Source organism: Octopus bimaculoides, chromosome 21 (genome assembly GCF_001194135.2).
Source record: "Octopus bimaculoides isolate UCB-OBI-ISO-001 chromosome 21, ASM119413v2, whole genome shotgun sequence".
In the NCBI taxonomy this organism is placed as follows: domain Eukaryota; kingdom Metazoa; phylum Mollusca; class Cephalopoda; order Octopoda; family Octopodidae; genus Octopus; species Octopus bimaculoides.
In genome coordinates this window covers 39,979,651-39,984,672 of record NC_069001.1, presented here as the reverse complement: position 1 = coordinate 39,984,672, position 5,022 = coordinate 39,979,651, and the positions used below count along the sequence as shown (strand labels likewise).

Here is a 5,022-nt window from a genome sequence, read left to right as displayed (position 1 = left end):
TGGTGGACCCCTACCTCTACCCGGAATTCATTGCTGTACTCATTTCCAACCCTCACCTTACTGGCAGCATCTCTGTACATGGCTCGCACAGCTCTCACTAACCATTCTTCTATCCCAAGTTTCCTCATTGACCACCAGATAAGGGATCGGGGGACCCTGTCAAAGGCTTTCTCCATGTCAACGAAAGCCAGGTACAGAGGTTTATCCTTAGCTAGGTATTTCTCCTGCAACTGTCTCAATATAGGATGTGGGTGTGTGTGGGGGGTAAGAGTGGGGTATGTGGGTGGAGGGGGTATCAATGAAGAGAGGAAGTAGGTGTCAGATGAAAAGAGGAGAGGAGGGGAGTTGAGCCCATGTGGGGCTAAGGAATGAAGAGAGAAGATTAATTCTTGTTCATGCTGAAGGCGGGAATCCGGATGGTTAGGGTTAGGTGGGAGTCTGGATGGCTCCTGTGCAAAGACAATCCAAACACAGACAGGTGTTGTGGTGAATGACCAGTAGAGGGGAAATGGCACAAGACCGGGGTGTCAATTGTCGAGTCTAGATTATTTTTGCTGCAATAGTGACAGCACGAAATTCTTTCACCCTCTAGGTCTGGCAAAATGTTTGAGAAAAATTATATAAATATATCTTGTCTGTTGAAAATCCATGTTTATTACAACTGAAGACAGCACAGTATTTAAATTGATATAATGCTTGCATTGTTTAATTAAATGGAGTCGCTTGAAACAGTCACATTGCACTAATACTTGACATCCTGTTACTTATTTTGATTCTATTCACCTTACTTCGAGCTGTGCAGATAATACCGAACTGACCTGGTGCATCAACTTAGGTACCCAATTCAACTGAATCTTAATTATTTCTTATATATATATATATATACACACACATGTATACCAGTATCTGTGTGTGCTTATTGGGATCAGAGTCCTATAGAAATGTTATGATTAGGCTGTGTGATTTTGGTACGTGTTGGTTGTTTCCCCCTATGTATCTGCCAGAGTACTTCTTAATGCCCAAGCATTGTCAAATTTCAGTGAATAAAACGAGTGAAAGAATATAAAAATCAAAATAAATAAAATAAATTTAAGAAATATTGCTGTGTTACAATTTTATATAGTTTCTGTTTTACATCCGTTTGTGGTAAAATGATGAACAATTACAGCTATAGCATAATTATTTACTTGTGCAATGAGACACACCCTCGAAAACAAACCTTGCCGGATCTTTAAGTGTTGTATAGACATTTTTACAATCTAAAAAAGAGAGGAATAGAAATTTCATAGATGACAAGCATGTGTACATGACTATAAATGTTTTAAAGTGAGGAAACAGTTCATTATTATTTTATCCACATTGGAGGTATGAAGTAGAAACTTGACCTTGGCGTTTGAAGGTGAAAAGCAGCGCACTTTTACAATTAAATATCACCAAATAACATTGATAATACCTGCCTGTCCTGTTCCGCATGAATACATACATACATACATACTTACAAACGCACACCCATGCATGTGTATAGGTAGAAAAAACACACAAATAAAACAAAGAAATTTAAGACTTAAGGATGAGAGAAACAAATATGTGAAGTGACAAGAAAAACACACGGTTCGTTATTTATGTGCATATATGCATACAAGCAATTGGCTGATAGGTAGGAACAGAAATCTCTGCATGGCAAATATGTGGTCCTTAGCAAACAAACTGATGTAGATCAGAAGCACACCCATCTGTGGCTACAGTGTTCAGGGCTAAAGGTAGAGAGCAAGGGTTTCATATTAGCTGCCCTGTATCAAAACTTATTGACCTGGAAATGTGAAGAAAATTGGAGTTGATTCCAAATGTAAATTCTGAAAGGATATAATTGAGTGAGTGAACCACCTAATCTCTAGAGCTAAAGTTTTAGCACCAGTAGAGTAAACATCAAAATACAACAGAGCTAGCTGATATCTGTGCTGGTTAGTATGACGGTATTATAAAGTCAAAATTACCAACAAGGTTTATAATCACCACCCTAAGGTTGTAACAGAGGAAGAAAATCTAATGATTCCTTGGGACTTCCAAGTCCAGTACATACAGTCAGAAACCATCAAAGCTAATAAACCGGATATTGTTGTGAAAGACCAAAACAATAAAGTTTGTTTATCGATCAACATGAACATTCCTTGTGAACATAATATCTTGGAAAAAGAATTAGAAAAGCTCAGAAAATTTTAAGATTTTGCTCAATGAAATTGAAAAAAAATGTGTCATTTCAAGGCAGTTACAATATCAGTGATTGTAGGAAGACTAGGAATGATCAAAAAAGGAACTAAAAATTATTTGAGAATGATCTCTTGTTTACCAATCAGGCAAGAAGTACAAAAGATTGTTTTAACTGGAACATCACATGTATTGAGAAGGGCATTGTCGACGTGATAACAATTGCCACCATGTATTTTTTTGGTGAACAAAACTTCATTGCATTTTGAAAATGAACATTGTGGTGCATTTAGTTTAGTGGCCTATCAATATATATACAGAATGTGTATGTATGTATGTATATATATATATATACACTCTCAAGTAAAAGATGATTATGTGTCTAATGAATCAGGTATAAATAATCACATGAATAAAGATGGAGACTAATGAGGAACAATAGCCAAAATGAAAGGCACAGCATCACACATTTTGAAGAAATGTAATATCAATTTAATTACCCCAGTACTCTGCTGGTACTTGAAGAGTATTGGAGTAATTAAATCGATTTTATCCCTCCTACTCAAAAGTATATGAGCTTGTCATTTCGATAGAATTCGGTATTTGAAATTATTAATGACTGCAGAAAATGTTCGTGTATTCTTACCTATGAAAGCGCCAATCACTCGCCATTCATTGTAGACCCATCGACATTCCCTCATCATACATAGGTCTACTGTTTCAGTAACCCAAAACGCTCTGCCACAAATACATTCACCCAAAGCCTTGCAGCCAATGCATTTTGGTTGTAAATCTAATGAATAAAAACAACAAATATATAAAGATAATTGCAAAAGAAAAATGATCCAAAATGGGTTGCTGATTATTGTCAAGATTTTATTATGTGATCGCAGAAATAAGAAGAAGCAGGTAGCGTGAATCAACTTCTTTGCTTAATCCTCTCCTCTCGTAAAGGAACATGCAACCAGTACAAGACAATTGCGTAGTACGAAGAGCGCTTCTAGTATAAGAAACTAATATAAAACATGAAATTTCTTCTATTTGATGTATGTTACAAATGTTTCTGTGATCAATAAAGACCGATGAATAATCACAGATTAAGAAATACAATTTATAAAATATATTTGACTATGTCGATCAAGAATCGCATCATCAAATAAGATTGAAATATAAAACAAATACAAACAAGTAACGTATACAAATGGCCGATGCAAAGCAAAAACAATAGGTAAGGTATCAAAGTCATCCCGAAGTTATATGAAAAACTTGGTCAGTACTGTGTTTTGACATCTATGGAACAGAAGCGGAAAAACAGGACAAGAAACAATCCGGTTACCAAGGTGCAGTGTGATATAAAGATATGGAATGATAAGATGGGTATTAAAGGGGTTATAATCCACTAATTACTGGTTTTCAGAATCTCGATATTTTCAGATCGAGGGGAATCTACAAGAAAAAAATTTCCCGAGCAAAAGTTTTTGGTATTTTTAGACATTTAAAACTTCATTTTCAAAGACAGAGCGAAAATTTCTTGTTACGTCCATTATTAAAGAATTCCTTTTGAATTTATACAGGATATAGTGTATGACAATTGTCTGATCTAAACTCGTTTTAAAAGAGTAAAATCAATACAAATTTTACCACTATGGTCTAAAAAACTCTGCAAAAGAAAGAAATAACATCAGAATGTAAAAATTAATGCTTATTTTGGTGTAACTATTGAAAAAATATTCCTAATGTGATCCTATAAAAATGCGACAAGACTTTCTTTCCAACTTGGTATCTCAAACTTGAGTACCACCAAATTCAAAGAAAGACTATTTCCAAGAACTTCCTATCATTGATAATCGAGGAAACTTGTCTGAAGACATAGATATATAGGAGATTTGTGAATGGACGATATAAATGATAAAATAATATGAAGATATATTTTTGGGTGCAACTTACATGGTGGACTTTACCTTGAAGATCATAATATTTGTTCACCCGAAATGATAATTCAAAGAACAGTATCTGTAATAAGATATCGTTTAGTGGGTACAAAGACACATATTTGTGCAGAGCAACATCTGAGCCAGAAAATATAAGATGCGTCTTCATCATATAAAAATTGAAATCTTTTTTAAGACTGGCAAACTTTAAAGTCAATATCTGTCAACACAGTCTAAAATAGACAAATCATTTGGAAATGTTCAGAAGTAAAATGTTGAAATCGATTCGATAAATGTGCAGCAAAGAGCATTCAATAGTTTAAAAAGCCCTCTTGCTGAAAATTCTGTAGATTTGATGCTATGTTTACCAGTGCTAGTATCACTTTATCAGGGATTTTGTCCAAAAGTATTCCAGCCGTGACCACCTCCAATACTATAGAGTCTTGTGAAGAGGTGCTGACTGATTACGTAGAAGCTCGCCTGTTGCTTCATTTTCAGAGCCGGTCTAGTGAGAGACGAGCGAATACACAGGATTATAGAAGCAATGGTGGCAACTAAGTGTGAACCCTACACAAAAGAAGGAAAGCACCGTCAACAGCAACACAATGTTTATGTTTAATAAACGATAGAGCAGTGTACAAGGGTGGTGTCCCTTAAGCACACTTACCTCATGAACATTAGGCTCGTACATGTACTGACATGTAAGAAGTGAATAATGTAATTACAACAAGCTGTCTTTCATAATTTTGTCCAAAATGTTCCACAGAAATATTGATAAGATAGATGAGAATTAATAACAAACCTGCATTTGTTAGTGTAATAAGAAATATAAACATAATCACCAGAAAATCCTTCATCTGCAATGGAAAAAAAAAAAAAAAAAAAA

At 35.0% G+C, this 5,022-nt stretch overlaps 1 protein-coding gene across 7 annotated transcripts in view; it reads right to left on the bottom strand.

Annotated features, from left to right (window-relative positions):
• The window catches only part of LOC106882273 (twinkle mtDNA helicase), a 93,475-nt gene that overhangs the window by 74,098 nt on the left and 14,355 nt on the right, over window positions 1–5,022 (bottom strand). For 3 of the 7 annotated variants that reach the window (XR_001410974.2, XR_008266489.1, XR_008266485.1), the window contains exons 2-3: window positions 2,852–2,998; window positions 1,100–1,259 (exon numbers count right to left, since the gene is read on the bottom strand). The exons of 1 other annotated variant lie outside the window; for it this stretch is intronic. The gene's annotated coding sequence lies outside the window, so the exon portion shown is untranslated. Of the gene's footprint in view, window positions 1–1,099; window positions 1,260–2,851; window positions 2,999–4,152; window positions 4,219–4,978; window positions 4,994–5,022 lie in introns of those variants that run through there. 3 more of the 7 variants (XR_008266487.1, XR_008266488.1, XR_008266486.1) reach the window with 3 other exon arrangements.